The sequence below is a fragment of the Anolis sagrei genome, chromosome 2, assembly GCF_037176765.1.
Source record: "Anolis sagrei isolate rAnoSag1 chromosome 2, rAnoSag1.mat, whole genome shotgun sequence".
Taxonomy (NCBI): domain Eukaryota; kingdom Metazoa; phylum Chordata; class Lepidosauria; order Squamata; family Dactyloidae; genus Anolis; species Anolis sagrei.
Window position 1 is genome coordinate 203,375,182 of NC_090022.1, and position 23,263 is coordinate 203,398,444.

At 40.0% G+C, this 23,263-nt stretch overlaps 1 protein-coding gene across 3 annotated transcripts in view; it reads right to left on the minus strand.

Moving 5' to 3' along the window:
* Positions 1 to 23,263, minus strand: part of LINGO2 (leucine rich repeat and Ig domain containing 2) — a 785,688-nt gene that overhangs the window by 759,428 nt on the left and 2,997 nt on the right. The window contains exon 1 of one of the 3 annotated variants that reach the window (XM_060762532.2): positions 21,098 to 21,234. The exons of the other annotated variants lie outside the window; for them this stretch is intronic. The gene's annotated coding sequence lies outside the window, so the exon portion shown is untranslated. Of the gene's footprint in view, positions 1 to 21,097; positions 21,235 to 23,263 lie in introns of those variants that run through there. 3 annotated transcript variants of the gene reach the window in all.

Genomic DNA, 23,263 nt, shown 5'->3' on the forward strand with positions numbered 1-23,263 from the left:
AATGATTACATTTACATCATACTCTTCCTCCAAGGAATTTAAGCAGAATATGTAACTCTACTGAATGTGCCTCATTTTGCCCTCACAACAAGTACCAGTGCTGCTGCAAAGCTGGCTAGGCTAATAGTGCGTGAGTGAACCAGGGTCACCTACTGAGTTTTGTAGTAACATAGAAATTTGGGACTTGAGTCCAACTCACCCCACTTGTAATTCACCACTAAATGTGAAATCTGATTCACATTTAATGGATTCAATTTAGGGAATATTTTCCTTCAAGAAAGATTTTGAAGCTGAAAATAATCAGAGCTCCACACTTGAAGAAGCTATAGCAACAGTAGATCCTGAATTTATTTACAGTATTTATATTCTGCCTTTCTCACCCCACAGGGGACCCAGGGTGGATCACAATGCACATATACATGGCAAACATTCAATGCCATAGACACACAACTTATATAGACAGACACACAGAGGCTACTTAACTTTCCAGCTTCATGAGGGTATGCTTTGAATTCTGCCCACCAGGTGAGCTGTCACTTCACCATCCACTTGTGACACCGATTGGGTGCTCCTCATTCTTTTGCATGCTGCTGGAGATTTTTATGGCATTCTAAATTAGTTAAATTAGTTAAATTAGCCTCCCTGCATAAGGGGTACCTAAATTTCCTACTTGACAGATGCAACTGTCTTTCGGGCTGCAAAGGTCGACAGCAAGCTAGAAAAATGGTTGTGAGCTTACTCCAACCCAGGCTGGCTTTGAACTCATGACCTTTCGGTCAGTAGTGATTTTAATCTCACTACTAACCGAAGGGCCCTTCAAGAAATTCCACCTCACCTTTGTGTCAGAAGAGGAAGCCTCTGAAATAAGGGGGCACCTCAAGAGCAAGAAGCCTTGAGGACTGAATTTTTTACTTGGGTTAGAGAAGCAAAAGCAGACCAGGCTTCATAAACCTGCTAAACAACATAGGATCGAAACACTGTGCTACCCAGTTGCCTGGTAAGTCTCTCATGCTTCTGATACCTAGCTAAAAGCATTATGTTGTTCATGAGATGACAATACATCTCATGAACAACATTACTTTGCACAAACACCCTGCACGTTAATCAAATTCTATTTCAAACCACTTTGTTAAGCTTGGGATCTCATCACACCAGACTACCAACTTTTAATCCTGTGGCTGCCTCCTGCGGAATTCTGGGGCTTGTAGTTTAGTGAGGCCCAGGACCTCTGACTGAGTAGTTTAAAAGCCCCTCCCTGAACTACAAACCCCAGAATTCTGCACGAGGCAGCCACAGGATTAAAAGTTGATAGATACTCTTGTGTGTTGAGGTCCTTGGTTTAAGATCAAGCAAGCCACCTAACCATACCACTATCATGAACTTGCAATACAAGGAAGTATTGAAATAATCATGTCTTGGCAATTAAATCTGAGGAGTATCTAAAACACGGCCATTCACAACAAGACATAGAGAACGTGATGAAATTATTTTGCATATATCTCTCATCATTATGGTTTCTAGAAATGTTGTCAATTGAAATGAAATTGACAATGCTAATGTCAGTGTGCACATTTTCCACATGGGGCCATTTATAATTGCCTAGGTAATACTGTGGATAAAGCACTAACTGGCACATAGGATGAATGCTCAGAACCCTTTCTCTGTTTATATGCATTTCCTTTGCCTTCACATCAATAGATTTCTGGTGTTTAAGTAGGTTCACAGACAATTTACATTAATCTTTCAACATTTACAATCAAGGTTTAATGAAGGTATGATTAATCTTTATGTAGGAACCATGCCTTTTTACTGGGCAACTTCAGAGGCTTCAACATTACCTTATAAAGGAGGCTAAAGTAGTGAGGAATGAACCTGTCTAGCTGACAAATATGCCTTGAAAATATTCTTCTTTGAGAATCCCATTTTCATAATGATTCAACTGTCAAGGAAACCTAGTGACAGAAGAAAGGCTTTAGATCACAGATAGTGGCTTCCCAGAGGCTGTTAGACACCAAGTCCGATCAATTCTGGATTCAATGTCACATGACCACAGATGAAGGGAACTGTACCTCAGCATCAAGAGGACCAAAGGCTGCCCATTTCTGTTTTATAGATAGTTTTAGCTCAGTACTCCTATGGGAATTGGCTAATGATGTTTGGACTCATTGTTTCCAAGTATGGATGAAGATTATGTGCATTACAGGAAAGGAGAACCTGTAGAAATCCAGATGCACACCTACTTCCATTTTCCTCCAGGTGTCAAGAAGGGATGTGTTATTGCCCCAACCTTATTTTCCATCTTCACTGCTATGATACTTCATTTTGTTGATGGGTTGACAAGCTATTTAAATAAATGACAAACTATTTAACCTCAGCAGACTGAAAGCCAAAACCAAGGTCACAACATCTGTTACAGAACTCCAATATGCCAATGGCAACATTGTTTGTGCGCATTCAGAAGAAGACCTACAAGCCACTCTAAACACCTTTGCAGAAGCATACAAGAATCTCGACCTCCCACTGAACATTGTGCTCTTCCAGCAGTCACCAGTCAATCCCTCTCCAATGCCAGAAATAATGGTGTAACATGAGAAAATGTTGACCATTTCCGCTACCTTGGCAGCCATCTCTCCACAAAAGTCAACACTGACACTGAAATACAACACCACTTGAGCTCTGCGAATGCAGCAGTCTTCTGAATGAAGCAGAGTGTGTTTGAGGACCAGGACATCCGTAGGGAGACCAAGGTGCTTGTTTATAAAGCCATTGTCTTCCCAACCTTGCTATATGCCTGCAAAATGTGGGCTGTTTACAGACGTCAGGAATTGGCCACATTGTCCAAATGCCCAATCACCATCTCCCAAAGCAGTTATTCTACTCTAAACTCAAGAACGGGAAATGGAATGTTGGTGGACAGGAAAAGAGATTTAAAGATGGACTTAAATCCAACCTTAAAAACTGTGGCATAGACACTGAAAACCGGAAAGCTCTGGCCCTTGAGCACTCTAACTGGAGGTCAGCTGTGACAGCAATGCTGCAGAATTTGAAGAGGCACAAATTGAGGGCGAAAGGGAGAAATGTGCCAAGAGGATGGTGCGTCAAGCCTTCCATCTGGAAAGTGATACCTTCACGGCGGAAGAACATGCGGATCTAGAATAGGGCTCCACAGCCACCTACAGACCCACCGCCAAGACACCACCTCTGGAAGACCATCATCCTTGAGCCAAGAGGGATCACCTAAGTAAGTAAGTACAAACTTGGAGGTATGGTGGACATAACATTTTGTTAACATCTGTAAGGGCAAACTTTCATATGCCTGCTCCAAAACTTAAGAAATAGTCCCATGCATTACATTACATACTTGGAAAATATATCACTTGTAAGACATTTTCCCTATTAAGAGTTTCCTATAAAGCTTAGGGCAAACCCCCGAAGACTGTTTGATAAATATCAGCTCAAAAACAGCCATTGTTGTACACTTTCTATTACCATAATTTTTGTGAAGCTGGTCACACAAAGCTCATGAAAACAGCCCTAAATGCTATGCTATTATTGAGGATGACATAATAGGTTTCATATAAAACTGACATTGGAACATAATCAAACACTGAAAGTCCTCATATTCTTGATGCCTAAAAAAAAATCAAATCTCAGAGAGACGACCAGAAAAATTCCAATGGGAGTTTTACAGTAAGCAGATTAAAGTATAAAGAAACACACCAGTTCACTTTCTCAGTCAAGAAAGGAGTAAAACACAGGGAACACTGTAAGCAGTTTGTCATTTTTGATTTGAAAAATCAAAACAAAAAGCAACTCAGATTAGGTTTGCAATGTAATTCATGGAGTATCATCAATAAACATTTCTTCTTTCAGAGGAGTTATACTTTGGCCTTCATCACAAAATTCACAGAACTACTGCTGAAAATAACATTGACACTTTCTATCCAGCAGAGAACAAAGACAAACAGATAAAAAAAGCTTTGGCAAAATACAAAGCCTAGTAGATATTAACCCATTTTTGTAATGCAGAATAACTCAACGGCTAAGAAAAAAAGTGTTTCTTTTATAAGAATCAGCATGATATTTATGAAATAGAATTCGCTTTACCTTCTGAACAGCATAGCATTTCAAACAGACTAATATCTTTGCTGGCCTCCAATGGAATAGAGGCCAGAATAATTTGTGTCATGGCACATTATTGCCAATTATGATTATACAGTGTCTCCAGCTTCATCTAGCTATAGCTGGCACTGAGGGCCTTGTAGGACATCATACTTCCAGCAGTAGTTCAGAAGCTGCATGGACTATATTAAAAAGACAACCAGCAGTCATGGCTTAGTTATTACCCTATTCTAGCACATCAAAAGTCCCTTGTTGACGCATCGGGTTAAACTGCTGAACTTGCTGACTGAAACGTTGGTGGTTTGAATCCGGGGAGTGGGATGAGCTCCCAGCTTAGGCCCAGCTTCTGCCAACCTAGTAGTTTGAAAACATGAAAATGTGAGTAGATCAATAGGCAACACTTCTGTGAGAAGGTAACGGTGCTCCATACAGTCATGCTGGCCACATGATCTGTAAAGCGTCTATGGACAATGCCGCTCTTCGGCTTCGGCTAAAAATAAACAACAAAAAAACACACCCCAGATTTGGACATGACTAGACTTCATGTCAGGGCAAACCTTTACTTTTACTTAGCACATCAAACATTGCAGGCTGGGCACTGGAAACCTGTAGTTTCTTTACCCAGTTTAATGTGGTTCCCTATCTGGCCATTCCTTATGGGAAGCAGACACTCCCTTTGAGGGATCATTTCCTTCTATCCACAAGGGATAAGGTACTGCAGGGTGAACACATAAATGGTTTCACCCTGAATTGAAAAAGACAAGAAGGAACTGAATTGCAAGGAAAAATAAGTTTTAAAAAGGCAAAGTTGACAGGACCTGGGCAAACTGGTTGCCAGGTTTGTATAGACAGGAGTCATAGCTAGTCTTAGAATTTTTTTCCTTGATATTATTTCCATGACCAATGTAGATTGTTCTGGCCTTGCTTGATTGCCCTATGATTAGGCTTTCTATATGATGATGGCAATTAATCCTGCTATCAGATGAGGACCAAATGTAGTCATGGAGGTAAATCAGGACCCCTGCAGAACTGACTCAGGATGAGCAGTCACACATTTGTCATATTACACAGAAAGGGAGTGGATCAGTTCAGCCTGATTGTACCCAAGCTTACATTGCTGTGAGTTCAGCATTGGAGGTATTAGCAGATGATGCCTGTGTAAGTTCAAGCACAAATGCTGCATCTAAGGATGCCTCCATTACTTTTAAAATTGTCCCAAAGGAAGATGTCAATCAGGTGATATCAGGGAGTAACAAGATAAGAATGGGAGAGGAAATGGCCCCACTTGACTATATGATTCTGGCCCAGCTTACTTCTCTGAACACGTCCACCCTTACGTTCCACCTCGTAATCTAAGATCACCCGGGAAGGCCCTCCTCTTGCTCCCGTCAACAGAACAAACGTGTCGGGCGGGGATGAGAGACAGGGCCTTCTTGGCTGTGGCCCCCCGCCTATGGAACATGCTCCCAAATGAGGTAAGATCCGCTTCCTCCCTCCTGGCTTTTAGAAAAAATAAAATCAAATCATGGTTCTGGGATCAAGCCTTTGGACAGTAGATGTATGTAGCATTTTAGAGGGACATTGACTGGAACGGTGATTCAACAAACGAGACTGTTTTATTTTTTTAATGCTTGTTGATGTATTATTTTTAATTGTGATTTATATTTAATTGTGGTTTTACTATTGTAATTGTTTGTATTGGCATCATATCGGTGCCCAACGTAAGGCATTGAATCTTGCCATTATTTATGTGTAAACCGCTTTGAGTCCCCCCAGGGGTGAGAAAGGCAGTGTATAAATACTGTAAATAAATAAATAAATATTGGTTTTTTTGCAATTGTATCCTGATAAGGGGGAAGTGGCTCATTATGAATATTTAGTTCTGCAGTTCTAGGCCTGGAGTATATTGTCAGGGAAGGATTCAGAGGAAGGCAATAGAAGGAATGATAATCGGTCCCTTCCTTTCACCCCTTGTTCCCAACATAAGGGTGTTTCCTCTCAGTCTTTTGCCAAAGAAAGTGTTTGGTGAATACAGGATTATTCACCATTTCTTCTGTCCCAAAGATGAGTCAGATAATGCTACTCGTACTGAATTCTACACTGTTTGGTATACTTTGTTTGATGTGGCAGTCAGGAAGGTTCATAGGCACAGTATAGAGGGCCGAATTGGTGAAATGTAACATCAAGCAGGCATTTTGACTCGTATCAATGCAGCTAGAGGATTTTGAGCTGTTGGGCTTCTCATTTGATAGCATGCTTTACATGGACTGGGAACTTCATGTGCAGCTATTGAGGTGTTCAGTACCTCCCTCAAATGGGCAATTAGGAAGAGGCTAGGCCAAAGAGGAAAGATATATTCTTTGGATGATTTCTGTTTTATAGGGCAGTAGGGGACTGGCCAATATGCTTCCCTTTTTGTTGAATTTTGCTCCTTAACACAGAAGCTGGGAGTTCTGCTTGCTCAGGAAAAGTTTAGAGATTCTGCACACCAGCTAGTATTTTTAAGTATTGAGATCTGTTAATCTCAATACTGTTAATCAGCTATGTAGATTACCCATGGACAAATTGGAGGGTATAAAATAGGGGTATCTGCTATTTTCATGTGGAAGAAAGACATGTTACAAGAGTTTTAGCAGTTTGTTCATAAACAAATTGAATAGTACCAAGTAGAGAGGCATGCCCTAGGGATTTTGATGTAAACTGCTTATCTAGAGACTTTTTGTCTCTTCCTTCTTTGCAGCATTTTGGGCAAGACAGCAATCATCCTTATGGGCATAAGGATGACTTACAAAAGATCCCTGAAACAGATATTGTTCCAGCCAACCTAACAAGGCTGGATAGGACAAGACATATCTATGTTTCCTCCACAACTAAGCAATATCTACACATGACCCTTGCAGCAAACCCACATCCTTCAACATCCCAATTTTAGAGGGACATTTCTGATTAATTCTCTGTCATTGCATTTTTACCTTCTTAGAATGCCCCTGTTTTCTTGCTTTTCCACTTCTTTGTCCTTAGCTTATTTCAGTTACTGCAAAATGAGGCCAAAGTGCAAAAATGGCTTACACTCAACTCAACTGGACAATATTCAGAATTTTGTAAGAAAATATTTCCATTCTGGGAATTTTTTGGTTACTTTTAGGGTCTTTGTCCTTGAACAAGGACATTTCAAACACAGGACTGAACCAAGAATCACCATTATTTTGTCTGTACTTTGAATCAAGACAAGGCCACCCTGAGTCCTCTTATGGGGAGAAGGGCGGGGTAGAAATGTATGAAATAAATAAATAAATAAATAATGTTTATTTTTAAATCTAATTAAAGCTATTTCTTCAAAAATGCCAGGATATTTATCCACTTTATGAAACTTCTATATGCTAACCGTAGTTGTTTAACATACACTCATACTTCAATGTAATTACCACTGTCTGCTTTTCTTGCATTTCATTTTCATCTTATGGTACAGGTACATGAGTGCAATCAACTTTCTTTAGGCAGTGATGTGTATAATTTAAGCTGTGAAGCACACAACATTTATTTTTCCACCTCTTGCCATGCTATACCTCATGATTTTCCATGATTTGCACATGCTCTTAAGTGTCTGACACAGTAGAACAATGTCCATCAAAACGTTTGCTAACATTTGGATTCCTGCAGTGAAATAAAGAGACCAGACGCAGGAAAATGCATCTAAAGAGTCATTTTCTGACCTATTTATGTATTGCTAAGAATCCTTCAAGAACCTGTGAAAGAAAACACCATTAAGGGCTTAATCTATAAGGAAATAACTCTTTGACTTATAAACCACTTTATCCCCTCTTTTACATTCTTCTTTAGACCAGGTGTCACTCCCTCTGACCACCTCCAAATATACACTTGGATGAACACCATAGATCCAGAGGGCCACCCACTAATCTTTGGCTGGGCACCTGAGCTGATTCTGAGGGTGCTGCCTCCCAAACCTCCAGAGTTTTTTTATAGAGTGAGAACCCCCCTTTCTAGCCCCTTTGTACACTCCCCCCCCCCCCCCCGGACCACAAGACTTATAGAAACTGTTATGGAAGCTCACCCATCAACCCCTAAAGTGGGTTGCCACAGCGCATAATTAACTATTTAACCTTTACTATGACACCAAAAGGGGCAAGCATCCACCCAGCCCCCTTTCCCTACTATGCTGACCAACATGCACTTTATTGCCTCTTTTAAATCCTTCAAAAATAAAATGTTCTCCTCTTCCAAAAGGTGCACTGCATCAGCCCCATATAGCTCTGGCCACTTAAACACAATCTTCTGGTTGACCTTCTGTTGGGTCAAATTGAGCTTTTTTGGGATTACAATCCCCTGATTTTCCATGATTTGCAAATGCTTCAAAGTGTCTGACATAGTAGAACAATGTCTATCAAAATGTTTACTAACATTTGTATATACTCATGTATAAGTCTAGAAATTTTAGTAAAAAATAACTTTAAAAACTGAGTCAACATATTCATGGGTCAATGTAAGTAATGCGCCTTAAGTCTTATCAAAAAGGAGCTACCTCTGATTAGAGTGACAAAAGGTGAGAGCTTGGTCCATCCCAGAAGAACCTAGTACCAAGTTCTCTCGCACATGGTGCTGCTTTTGGCTCCTTTAAATGCCCGTGCAAGAAAATGGAAGTTGCAGAACTGGGGAGGTTTGTCCACGCTTCCCCCCATGTGATTGCCCTGCCAGCAGGAAAGGCATGGGGTGCTAGATTCTCCATGCCTCACTGCAAAGTGGAGCTTCCTGCCACCGGATGTGTGAAGAGGCCCTTATCCACAAGTATAATTATTCAGAATCATTCGTAACCAGTGTCCCTCACTGACCACAGGTTTTACAGTGAGGTTTTGGAATCTTCCCTCAATCACCATAATTCTATTATAATTGCAAGATAGTAGGGAGGGGAATATGATAGCAATTATAGTAATTGAAGAGATTAATATATTTATGCATGCCTATTGAGCAGCAAATGTTCTTGAGTTAACTGGCCTCACAACTTTAGTATGCTAGGAATCTAACAAGTCACAATCATGGTTTTCATAGCTTCTATTTGTCCCACCTCTGCTCTACCTTTGCATAGTATAGTATAGTAAAACTGCTTCAGGGCAAGGACTCTTATTTCATCATTCTTTCGCAATGTACAACATTCTCAATATAAATAATCCATTAGAAATAAAATTGGAAGAAAAATGATAACTCATTATTTCAGTGTATAGTCCATAATGCTTGCAGAAACATGTTAGCTCCCTGGGCCATATAAATATGAATGACACATTTCACAGCTAGATCATGTGCCCAGCTAAAAGACAGTAGCCTGGGGAATGGAGACAAAATTATGCTCCCCTCAAAGGGCTTTTAAAAATTCCATTAAACTATTTAATAATTTTGTCCATAATTCAGCAGGTGTTCCTGTTTTCTGAAGTATTCTCAAGTACATTGAGTTTTATAGCCCAATACTTCCTTACTTCCAAATGCTAACTACAGCATGATACTAAACATAAAATGAGCAACATTCCTAGGACAGCTATACTAGCTAGATCACCTACCAAGACAAGCAAAGCATTCATAACCACAAAGAACTTTTTTCTTCTTCTGGTCAATGGTAGTTCTCTGTACCACTCAACACATTGAGAAGTTCCCAGCAGTATTTAAAAGTCAGATTCTCTCTGAAAAATGGGTGAGGGAAAACACATCATCATCATCAAGATGCCACCATCAAAGAGTGTGTATATAATCTGGCATCTGCTCTTGCAATAATAATCAGGACTGGATTATTAATGGTACAGTTAGTGAAATTGCTGCAGGTCCTTCATTGGTTGGAGGCCCTTCAATGGCTGGAGGCTCAGAGCTGAAGCAAAAAAGGTGTTTCTGAGTCTTCTTCCATGTAACAGCCAATGTATCCGTTGCTTAACAGATAAAGAATGCATGGAATCAGGTATCTATTGTAGTTTGCACTACTACCTTTTCTGTGCCTCCACTCCTAGAATAGCTCACACATGGGCATGAAGGGGACATTTCATAAATGAGTGTTTTACAAATGGAAACCCACATGGCTCTTAGCAACTTCAGACTGTGATCAAGATGGCAAAAATAATTGAGGAAGAAGATGTGAGCAAGGCTGTGTCAGTCTGCTTTTGCCTGAGCCTACTGGGAACGGCACAATTACCCCTCCGGTCCTCTCTCTCTCTCTGTTGACTTACTGAGTGCAAACTACTTTGCACTTTCAACTGCTTGCAACAACTGAAGTAAGATGTGGACAAAGGGAGAAAGTGTGATAATGAAATGAATATTGGTACATTTAAAAAGGAGTCAAAGAAGTGGGATGACAGAAGGTTGATCAAGAGTGTTTCTACCAAATCAGCTGGAGAGCACTGTATGTATATTGCATTGGATTTTTTAATTTCTCCCAGAATGGGATGTTGCCAGGCTTCAACTACCTGACTCTGGCTTTGCTGAATAGTACTCAAGCCAAGTTTTCAGCTATTCTCAAGGCTTCAAAGATCAGCCTACAGATTTCTATCAGAAAGAAACTGATATACATAAGATACAAAAAGGTGGTCTATATTATCATAAAAAGAGTGGGGGGAAACATTCAAATTTCTCCATGACAGTCCAGTAATCTATCATAACAACATTGTACTTGCTCTGAATTTTCCCTGGACCTACTAGGTTCCTTAAGGAGTAAACCATTCTAGTATGAAGGCCCTTGCACCTATGTAATTTGCAGCAATCCTGGAGTGATGAAGTCCTAGATTTAAAGTAACAAATAATTAACAAATATGTTGTCCATTTAATATATTTCATTGCAAAGAACCATCACACATTAACATATGCATACAAGCACATTGCATGGAAAAAATATTTTTATTAGAAGTATTGAGATTAACTGTGGCAAAGATATATGTGCATGGGATATACAAAAATAAGTAGCTAGAGATCCTCTTAGAGCAGTGTTTCTTAACCTGTGGTTTGCCAGGTGTTTTGGCCTACAACTTCCAGTTTATCAGCTGTTAGGATTTCTGGGAGTTTATGGCCAAAACATTTGGGGACCCACAGGCTGAGAACCCCTGTTCTAGGGGGATTGCTAAAGTGCTCATTAGTTATAATTCACAATACTTATTTCCGCCTCTGGTCACAGAATTTCCAGGCAACAACTTCTATTTGACAAGTACTAGAAACACAATAACAAACCATTTTATGATAGGAAAAAGTATGAAGTCTATGTTTGTATCTTAACCAGAAATCAAAGGGAAAAGAGGACTGAGGTAATATCAATCGGATGGTGAAGGAGAGTACAACTCACTAGACTGTTGAGTCTGTTAGGTTTAGACAGCCTAATGCCATGCAGGTGCTTTGGATGACAACTTCCAGAGTCTAACTTGGATGGATGAGGCTTTAATTAGACTTCAAAACATCTGAAAAGCATCATGTAGCTTAGCTCTGATATAGGAATGCAAGAATGTCTGTGCAATCAGAGTGACAAACTGTATCAGCCATGAGTCTTCAGAGATAATGAAAACCTAGACTCTGCTTAGGAGCATATTTCACTGTGTGCTTGTCATACTTTTAAAAGAACAAAACCCATCTCTGATCTGCGGAGTTTCAGATACTCAGATGTTTTCATGAGTGCACATATTTGCTCAAGGTTTTTCTACAGAAACATGAACCTGGCTTCCAATGTTATCAGCAGTGTATCTCATCACCAATTGCTTTCAGTATTGGATAGTACCAACACATTGTTTGGTTGGGGCAAAAACACCTGTTTTGAATTATTTACAAGCATTGTAAGTACAGAAGAAGAAGGTTCTCTGCAGAAAGAATTCTGAAGGGAACATCTTCATAAAGCAGAGATACAAAAGCAATGCGCTTCTGAAGAAGGACATTCTACTCCAGCTTTCACTTTCTACTTTAACAACTTTGTTTCCTGTTTTTTCCCACTCATCCTTCAAATCATCTTCTCTTCCAAACATGCATTTAAAATCCTCTAAAGCCTCCCTTCACTTACGAAACACGGCACATCCAACTTCAAAGTCATTGTCAGCTATTTTTGCTCTCCAACCGGCGAAATCACCAGACAACACCATGTTGTGGGTTAACTATGGGCAACTTTTATTATATGTTACCAATCAATCTCTGTATGATCATCCAATCCAATTTACAATTCAACATGAACTTGAACATGAATTTGAACTTGACAATGAACTTGAACTTAAACATGAGTTTGAACTTGAATTTGCTATTAATCAGGTGAGGCGGTAGCCCCGCATGACCACATACATCATCATCCAACAAGGGCGAGACACCATAATTCTGGATGCAACCCACATGTTGCTCCCATGGGATTCTTCAGGTAACAGGTGGAGACTGTAGTGTACTCCCCTTTCCTGTGGTACACACCAGTACATGCATGTGCCTGCCATATGTTTTGATGCCTATTTAAGACTGCCTCGGCCCAAATTGCCCAAATTGCCCAGTGTAAGGTAGCTGACCCCTCCCCCAAACATGGGGAGGGATTCCTACCTGGCCCTTGAAAAGTATACTGTAGCAATAGCGGATGGGTGGGTCAACTTCTTTGGGCCTAGTGAGGTGAGTTGGGCTCCACCTTGGCCCTGCCCACAAAATTCTGTCTGGGGCTCTTTGTCTTCCCTTCTCTGGAAGGGAGCAAAGCACTTCCCCGGCCCCATGCTGGGGGCAGGAAAGGTGTTTATGTCAGTTCTGACATATTACACTGTTATGGCTTAACCACATAACAACCCAGGAGGCATGACATAAAGTGTCTCATTGCTTCACACAGCATATTGTACCTAAATAAGCTACTTCAGCTTGATGAGCTATAGCAGGAAAAAATCTTCCACCTTGAAAATGTCATGTAATTCTCTCAAAAATCTGACAATATTTTTGGGAAATCCAGTTGTATTATTTTATCTTAAATATGGGGATGGTGAGACTATAAATTCTCCATCATTCATCTTCCACAGGAGGATCTGGCCTGGACCATGTAAAGTTTGTTCTTGACCCTGTTGAGAACTCCAAAAATGCCACTGAAACATTTTTAATTTTAGAGCAGGAGTTGGGATCATGGGGCCCCCTAGCTCTTGCTGGAAGACAAATCCCTTCATCTCTATCAGCACAGCCAATGATGAGCAATGCTGAGAGTGACAGTACAATATTTAGAGGATTACAATTTCCCAACTCTAACAGGAACTATTTCTAGCAGGACAGATGTATTATTTGAGTCACATGTTCTACATAAGATGCTTTGGGTTCCACATTAGGAGAAAAGAAACAAGTAAGAATATATTACCTACTGCATGGACAGTTCAAGTTACCTAGAGCTGTAATCCATCTAAGATTTGTTATAACATTATGAGTTACTGTTGTGTACATTCAAGTGAACTCTGGCTTGCAGTGGTTTTTCCTGAAAATACTTCTCCAGCTAAAGTTTGTCATTGTCTTCTTCTTATGCTGAGAGATTATGACATGCCCAAGGTGACCCAATAAATACACATGGCTGAGTGGGGATTCAGACCTTGGTCTCCTGAAGCCCAACGCTCAAATCATGACAGTGAAGGAGACAGTTAAAACTAGAGTGGAAAGGGAAATATTTCTCTGTTCATGTCCACATTAACAGCAATGACTTGTTTGATTCCACACTCCAATAATTCATAACCAGAGGCACTATTTGTCATAGTTGCAATGTAACTCACATGTTTGTTCAGTATGGGATTAGGGGAAGAAGAGCTATGGTATTTACTCCAGATATGCTGTATCTCATGCAATTTTTTCTCCCTCAACTTCGTCACTGGTGGTGAGAAGCTCTCACAACCATGGCTATGGGCCATTTTGTGCCTCCCATTTCTGTTTAGTTACCAACACTAAATTAGAGCTAAATTATACTTTGTTTTATAAAGCAACTGCCATTCTGTCTTAACACTCTTTTAAAAAGTAAGAAATGGGGGAAAGTCTTTCCTAAGGTGGAAAAAAAGTATTGAATATGGGAAGCCTTTTGCAGAAATTACTTTTCAAATTGTTATTGCCCACCAAATGATTTTTCTACTGGACTGTTTATTCTGTTGTTAAGGAGACAGATACATAATGTTATGCTAGTTCTTTCCAAGCCTAGCCAGTAAAATTATGCATTCAAGTGTGCAATATAGAAAGCCAGAAACTCACATGCCAATATACTACTTACAGTTGAGCTTTGCCTTTTAAAAAAAGAACATCTCAGCAGTTTGTCTACTCAAGATAAAATTCAATATATCTCTTATCTTCATTATGACAAAAGTTCAGAAGTTCTACTAAAAGGCCTACATGTTTATTTAGAAATGTATAAGAACTGACTGTTGAAAAAATTCAGATTTCACTCGGTCACACTCATTTTGATAGTGAACACATAGTGCTGCTCTAGACTGACAATGTCACCTAAGGTCTAGGGAATGATATTTCACTCAGCTTTGGGATATATTCTTTACAATGTGCAATGAATTCTAAAAAGAAAAGATATTGTGCAATGATATAGAACAATACTTATATCCCACCAGTTTTTATTGGGAAGCAACAGCCAGACTGTAACAAGCCTAAGCATGGGCCTTTCAGATTTACATTGAGTTAGGGCCCTTCCACACAGTCATATACTCCAGAATATTAAGGCAGAAAATCTCATAATATCTGCTTTGGACTCGGTTATCTGAGTCCACACTACCATATATTCCAGTTTAAAGCAGATAATGTGGGATTTTATTCAGTTGTGTGGAAGGGGCCTTAATTTACTTTAACTGCAATGTCTTTATTCCATAGAATTTGGGGATTTGTAGTTTGAGGAAATATTTGGAAATCTTTGCCAGAGAACACAGTTACCAAGGTAGTCAGTACTACAGGTAGCAACTGTTTTGATCCTCAACACCTCTCTTTCCTGGATATCTTAATGTCATCTAAATAACTCCACAAATTACAAGTCCCAGGATTGCATATTGTGGAGCCATGATGATTTAAGTGGTAGACTGCTGCTATAATTGTGCAGTGTGAGCACACTCATTTAGGTGAGAATATGTCCCTTTGGATACAGGGGTTTTGGTTCAAAATAAGCTGCATCCTTCCCTTGTTTCAGGGAAGCTTGTGTGGGTATGCCTGTGCCCTCACATCCCCTGTCATTTTATGGCAACTCCAGGAATTTCTCGGTAGTTTCATATGCAAAGATTTCTCAGCTTTGCCCTGAAACAGAGCCACGAGCACCTGGGATTCATTGGTAGCCCCCGCCATCCAAGAACTAACCAGGCCTGTTTAGCTTCAAGGATCACTCAGGATAGCTTTATTTCTTGGGAGTTGCAATCCATGACCTGTATGCAAAATTCCCTTGAAGAAAGTGAGGAGAGATTATTTTTGCCAAGTTCTTTTTTTCCTTCAGTGACTCTCTAGACCCCGAAGTTCTTTCACAAGGATCAGAGTGCTCTTGCCCCCAATGCAATTTCCCCAAACTCTGGTCTTCAATGTGTTTTAGACTTCAGCTTCCAAGACCCATTGGCCAAGGCATCTGAAACTTCTGGGAGTTGAAGTCCAAAACACTTGGGGGAACTAGAGATTTTTCTCCCTCAATTCCAGTCCATATCACAATCAGGAAGTGGCATTGCATTCACCAGAAAAAGTAGTCAGGGGCATCTGTACATCAGAAAAATCTTTTACATTACTATATATCCATAAGCCTTCAATACATGCAGCCCTGCCTGTTTACTGCAGTGAAAAAAGCAGACAAATTTCTCTTGTAAATCTTACTTGAAGGTACAGCCACCCCAGAATTCCTCTCACCCGGCATAAATTTTACAAGCAGCATTACAATAAAATAGCCAGGGGGGCATATACAGAAAAATGCAGCTCCTCCACAAAGCAGAGAGATATCAGCTTCGAGGTTCAAAGAGAATTTAAGATTAGCTTCTCATCAGACACACATCTCTGATAAGTTTGATTGCAAATTGTAGATATTATTTCACAGGCTGTTTTTTTTTAAGATGAAGAAGAAGGGAGGGGGAGTAGGAAGAAAAACAAAACACTTGGCTTGCATCCTGAATGACGGAAAGTGGGTCATTGAAATGTCATTCAAACACACCAAGCACCATTTCCATGTGTTGCGACTGAAATCCGCAAAGCAAATGGAGTTTGAACTGAGCCAATTAAAGTGCACACAAAGAGAAGCTCGAGTGGTTTATGGATGACGGGTATATGAACTTGTAGGAAATTATGGTGAGAAAACTCAGCAGGAAGTTTGCAATATACATTATATTAAACAGGACATGCGGTCCCCACTGAAGCAAAGCACTCTGCTTTAAAGATAAATTCACGACCAGAAAAACACAGAGGTTTTTTTGAGAGCAACAAAATAAAAGGTTCTGTCATATACAAACCTAGTGGATGTCATTTTCATATCAACTCTCAGATCAGTTCTTCAGAGAATGGTACATCCAACCCCGCAAGGCATTTTGATCTGCACTATATTTTCATCCCCAGAGTACTGTTTTCTCTCTCTATCGAGCAAAAATTGCTGATCTAAAGCATATGAACAGGGTTGAAAGGAGGGGAGGTGTGTCAGTTCATCAGTAGAAAGGGAAAGAACATTGTGTCTTCTCTACAATCCATTAACACCAGCATGGTTTATTCTCACGTTTATGTAGGGAGGAACCCACTGAAGAATAGCCTCCCTGTGCATCACTCATGGAAGATACACACAAACCTTTTAACTCACCCATGGGGTAGAACAGAGACTAAGTTGTCAAGCAGATTGGGGAAAAATCCATTTGTTTTTATAAAATCTCAACATCTACAATGCTCAAGTTGAGGTATTGCACAAGGAAGAGATTTGGAATTTTAACATAAAGAAAAAAACATTTTGTTGTTATTTGCTGTTGTGTGCCTTCAAGTTTCTTCCAATTTATGGCCAACCTAAGGCAAACTTATCCTGGGATTTGATTTCCTTGGCAAGGTCTAACTCAGAGGACAACTACTTTTTCTTCTTACATTTGACAAAAATTCCAAAGCAAGAGCTGAAAGTATAATTTGCAACTTAATATAAGCCGACATGGGCATATCACCAGCGATCAAGATAAGGGATTTCTAACCATTTTGCAACTAAGATGGCCACCACTTTTGAGAAAGGTCATCATCATCCTTGCATCATATTATTAACCCACTACTGAGCAACTTCAGGGTATATCAGTCCAATTCCATGTAAAGTTTTTACTAGGTAACAATGTCCCCCATGTGACTTTGGCTGTTGCCAAGTTTCTCTCTGAGGTAGCCAAGACAACTTCCTGTATTAGACCCAGGTTGAAACTTGCCTTGTATATATTTGCAGTGTTTTTACCCTTTTTCATATGCATCTAGCATTGTACTCATCCTGCTTTTAAGTGGTCTTATTAGTTTATGGATCTGCTATGCACTTTCTCTGCTGAACAAATTGGGTCTTTGGACTGTACTAAAATTGATTGATTGATTGATTATCTTTGTGTCAAAAATTAAATAAGTGTTTTGGAAGAACTTCATTCAAAACACTCGTTCCTCTTACATCTTTTTATTATCAACTGCTTTCAGTCTATTCAGGATTTGCCCACATTTGCTTATTCCCAAGCTAGTCAAACTTCTTCAGTCAGTGGGTTTCTTTTTATTTCTGGAACATGCTAAACATGAAAGTAAAGTTAAAATTCCTATTGTACAATCAAACTTCTTCAGTCAGTGAGTTTGTTTTGATCTCTAGGACACTCAAAAAAGTGAGAGCAAAATTTCAAAATATTAGTAAGGCAACCTGTAAATCAAAAGGTGAGAAAAATATGAACTTTCATATATGGTTAAGTGCAGATGACAACCACACAACTCTGGCAATTGTATCCAACAGCATCTGCAGACACCACACACTTGGACCACCTCTGCAGTGAAATTAATAAAAACAATGTCATCTTGGATCTACAGATCCATAATAGCTTCAAATCTACTTGGTTGATTAATCAGTATTGATCTCCACTATGTGAAAGTAGCCATCAAGGTGAAAACATGACAAAGAAACCAAACTCGAAAGCATTTAGATAACCATCAGTGTTCTACCATTAAGCAGAAAATGCCAACTTAGAAATGGGTTGGGTGGAGACAGGTGGTGAGATCCTGGAGAACTAACACTTCATATCATATGACCTGGCCATCAGTCTTCCTTCTGTCTTTCAATATAGTAAAGCAGGCATGGGCAAACTTGGGCCCTCCAGGTATTTGGACTTCAATTCCCACAATTCAATTCAATTCCCAGTAGGCTGTTAGGAATTATGGGAGTTGAAGTCCAAAACACCTGGAAGGCCCAAGTTTGCCCATGTCTGCAGTAGAGGATCCCTTTCAGTGCAGAAGAAATGTTAATCTTTTCTCTCATCAGCTTCTGTAAATGGAATTGGGGAGGGGGAACCACCTTGTTCTTCACCTCAAGGAGAAAGATATTTTGGGAAGTTCTGAGACCACGTCCATTCTTATTTACAACTGAACTGCATTCCCCCAAGTCGTATGGTAAGTTGAATTCATTGCTGCCTGCTAAATGGATTACAAGGCTTAGAGGTAGCTTATCCTCCACAGGCAAGCATCTTTAGTGCTTCATATATCTTCTTCTCTTTCTACATAGGAAAACATTTCCACCTAGAGCCCTTACACAGAATATCTAGAAACAAAATAAGCACAGCAAGCTGCATCATTATATTGAAACACCAATTGCACAGGGGATAAAAATCATACTGCATTTAGTTATTCCTTCTGTGACAGTAACTCAATTTGTGAAAAGAAATTTCAGGAATTTAAAAGCAACACTGCAGCTAAACCTAATTTAATACCTTTAAATGTGTTATAAGTCACATTGGAGTGTATGTCACTTGCTTCATTTTTTTAAAAGGAAATATAAAGCTCCCCCCAAAGAATGATCCACAGGTGTTAAAAGCTGAAACACTGGACTTTAAATTGTGCATGCCTCTATCTGTTTTTGCTGTACATATAACGTTTTTATGAATGTGCTGCATAAAATAAGTGTTGTTTTGGTAGAACAGTAGCCCATTGACAGGAGGAAAAGTCAAAGACAATAAGCTTTATATGTGGACAGGCAAATGAGAAATCCTATGCTCATTTACCTGTGATCCTGTGTACATTTATCTACTGGATACAGCAGAACTCAATACTGCATAAAGAAACACAGGAATGAAAACACACACACAAAAACCATTCTAAGTCAACACAGGCAAGGTTGATCTCCCCTTCAACTCTTTTCAAGCTTTATGGTTCCCTCCATGTCCATGTTCCCCCATCTAATGCCCATTGACACAAGAGGGTTCCTATTATACAGCACACAATTCACAAGCATGTTAGGATATTTTTCTTTACAGGGAGCTCTACATCCCATTTGCTTCCACAAAGATCCAATAATCTCTCACTCTTTTACTCATCACACTTTCTTTTGCTTTAAGAACAGCCTTTACAGCCAGGCATACTAAATATATTTGGAGCTAAAATGAGGAACACTTCTTTTTTCACATGGAAGCTTGAAATAACATGTGCCTGCCTAGCTGCCTGCTTCCCTCCCTCTTCTTTCTTGGCAAGCCACTCGGGTTTCAGCTCTCTTTAGGATTAAATTATTCAGCAAAGTCACATATGGAATTTAGCTTTCCTTTGAAAATGAAACAAAAAAGAAAACAGTGCTTCGTTTTTGGAATGACGACTTTTCTGACAGCATCGCCCTACAAAACACACACACACACCACTTACATCAACCAACACCTGCTACCTTTAAGCCTTTTATCAGAGAGCTACAGACAGTTTTCTGATGAAGGAAATCAATAACATCATTATTACAGATGACATGAACAATATTCCACAAGCCCTGCAGAAATTGAAAACTTTTCAGTATTGACTGGGCAAAACCATAGCAGTAATTCACAAAAACCACTGGTAGAGGATTAAACCATCCTACGCTCGCTCGCTCTCTCTCTCTCTCTCTCACACACACACACACACACACAACATCAATGAGAACATCCGCATTTGCTAGAAAGTTCCTCCATATTATTATATCCAACTAAGATATGCTACATGAAATACACCAGACTCTAATTCTTGAACAGAACATAAAATTAAATGAATTATGATATTTAAAATATGCACCATACATCACATGCTTCTGAACTATCTTCACCACAGTAAGGATACTAGGAAATATTTCCACCCCCTTCACCAATTCCATCTATTATTGGTACATTAACAATGCAACCCTATATAAACATGTTTATTAGGCAACACATCCAACTCCGTTCACTGGGAATTACTCCCATGTTAGTGTACTCGGTATTGCAGCCCAAAGGTCCTGTCACAGATTTACACCCCACCCACCACAGTCTACCCCAACTGTGTCCTTCAATTAAAATGACAAATCCTCCATTATTCAACCTTATTGGAAGAGTAAAAATACATTGAGAACATTTAAGAAAGACTGAATCTATTCCTCCTGAAACTGACTGCTAATTTAAGACACAATCCCCGTCTTCCATACTTAAACCATTCACCATTGCTCCTTCTTATGGTTTAGGATGCACTTAAAGAGCAATATGTTTTTTGAATGATAAATTCGAGCAACCCAGACAACAAGCACCTAAAGAAAGCCAATTTAGCCCCCTAAATCTGCCCAAGTAATTGCCTAAAATGGGTTTCCTGGCAACAAGAGAGTAATTGCTCAGAAGTACACCCTAATTTAAAGATAGGGATACAAGTGAATACTTAGAAATACATACACCTACACCCCTCACCCACCTCCTTTGTACCAAGCTTGCAAAATCCTGGAGCTTGGTAGCAGAGTACCTAAAGAAACAAGGCATCTAACTCAACAGCTGATGAGAATGATAAGAATAGCAGCACTACCTTCCCTTCCCAAAAACCAACTTCTTCCTTTGGTACTCACTCTGGACCCAGAGTTTTGCTGAAAAGTATGCTTCCTTCTCTCTCTTCCTTCTGGAGAATTACATTGATGTGAGAAAAGGAGTTCCCCATCACTGACTTTGGCAGACTATTTGAGGACTAGGGGAACATCTAGGAAGGGCAAACAGGATCATTTGTGGGAAAATGAATGGAAAAGAAGGGAGCAAAGCTTTTAACAACTGAGTGAGTAGGTTACAAACGTATGATGCAGGCAATGGGGGACTGAAATGCCAGGATATAGACCATGCAAAGTAGGAAAGTATGTGGACTTATGTGCATGCTTATGTATATAACATCGCTGTCTTTCATAGTGGGGGACAAAAGGTCCAGATATTTCTCCCCCCATTATTTCCTTGTGGTCAACGTGCACCATCTTCCCATGCACCGTTATATCAAATGGAAACAAAAATGGGTCACCAGGAAGCTATGGACTGGGGGGAAATTCAGAAATGGCAAAGGGAGGAGGAAGACCTAAGGAGATGCTATCAGCTGAAAAATGCCTATGGCTTGTTGTTTGCTTTTCTCCAGAAACCAGGGTGGTGTAAGCCTTTGGCACATAGAAGCCAGAGCTTTTCTCTCTCTCTTCCCCTGGAGCTATAAACATAGAAACACAACCAATCAGGAAAGATCTCAAAGAGGCAGCTAGCTATGCTCCCTTTTTTCCAGGAAAGTAAAGAGTCAGTTCTCTAGTATCTTGGAGACCAATGGATGATGGTAAGAGATTTTGTGGCAGTAGTCAACTTTCCTCATGTGCAAGGAATTCTTCCCAGTGGACAGACATGGTTAGAATCAGGGCTTCATTGATAAAAACAAGCCCATGCTCAGGGCATCAAGGAAAACAAGGCAGCACAGACATTTCCTGTGGCCGATTTGTCCTGGACCATACGGTGCAAACTTGATGAACTAGGCTCCCCCAAAATAGACGCTCACAATCAAAAGTTGGGCAATGAGAAAACTTGTATATGTTTCAAAGTGGACATATACAAAAATTAAGTAGTATTCTCCAGCTTACTATAACTTGAAAAATAAAACTGTATTTGATGGTTTATATTCCCAATTGGTGGCACCCATGTCTTTTAAAGTGGTGAGGGCCAATAGAGTCTCAATCTGGTTAAAGGAGTGGTGGGGCTATAAAATAGGAGCTATGGGAAGTCCGAAAAGGTGAGAGGGAAGGAGGGAGGGAGGGAGGGAGGGAGGGAGGGAGGAAGGAAGGAAGGAAGGAAGGAAGGAAGGAAGGAAGGAAGGAAGGAAGGGGGGTAGGGGAGAAAAGGTAGAAAGGGAAGAAGGGAGAGGAAGGAGAGAGGAAAGGCCAGTAGAGGGGAGAGAAAGGGAGACTGCCTCACCCACAAACTCATTTCATTCCCTCAGGTGTAGTTGACACCTGCCTTTAGCAGATGGACACAGAAGGCAGGTCTGGACAGCTTTCTTCCTTTCCTTCCCTTGGAGGTATAAGAATAGAAACACTAGATGCTAGATACCACATCCTCCTATTGCAGCAACAGTAAAGAAGCCAGCCCTCCGGCCTCTAGTGTCCCTTGTAAACTGCCATATAAAATCCAGATTATTTTCTCTGAACTGGACTATATGGAAGTGTAGACTCATAGAATCCAGTTCAAAGCAGATAATATGGATTATCTGCTTTGATAATCTGGATTTTATGGCAATGTAGAAGGAGCCAATGAGACTAATCAATTTTATAAGTTATATTGAGGTTATTTTATTTTATCTTTTGCCTTGGCTGCTCTTTATTTATTTTGGGGCTTTTAATGTTTGCCACTTTTGTTATTTCTTGTAAACTGCCCTGAGTCTTTTCAGAGAAAGAGGGCAGACTATAAATAAATTCTTATTCCTGTTGTTATTGCATGAGCTTCTATAGTGCTGGTTAACATCCCTAAGATGGCCAAGAAAGGTTTGCAGGGGAGAGGGATATAAACTGGGGGCCCTTCCACACAGCCTTAAGGTTAAGGTAAAGGTTTTCCCCTGACATTAAGTCTAGTCGTATAGGACTCTGGAGGGTGGTGCTCATCTCCATTTCTAAGTTGAAGAGCCAGCATTGTCCGTAGAAGCCTCCAAGGTCATGTGGCCAGCATGACTGCATGGAGCACCATTACCTTGCCACCAAGGCACTACCTGTTGATCTACTCACATT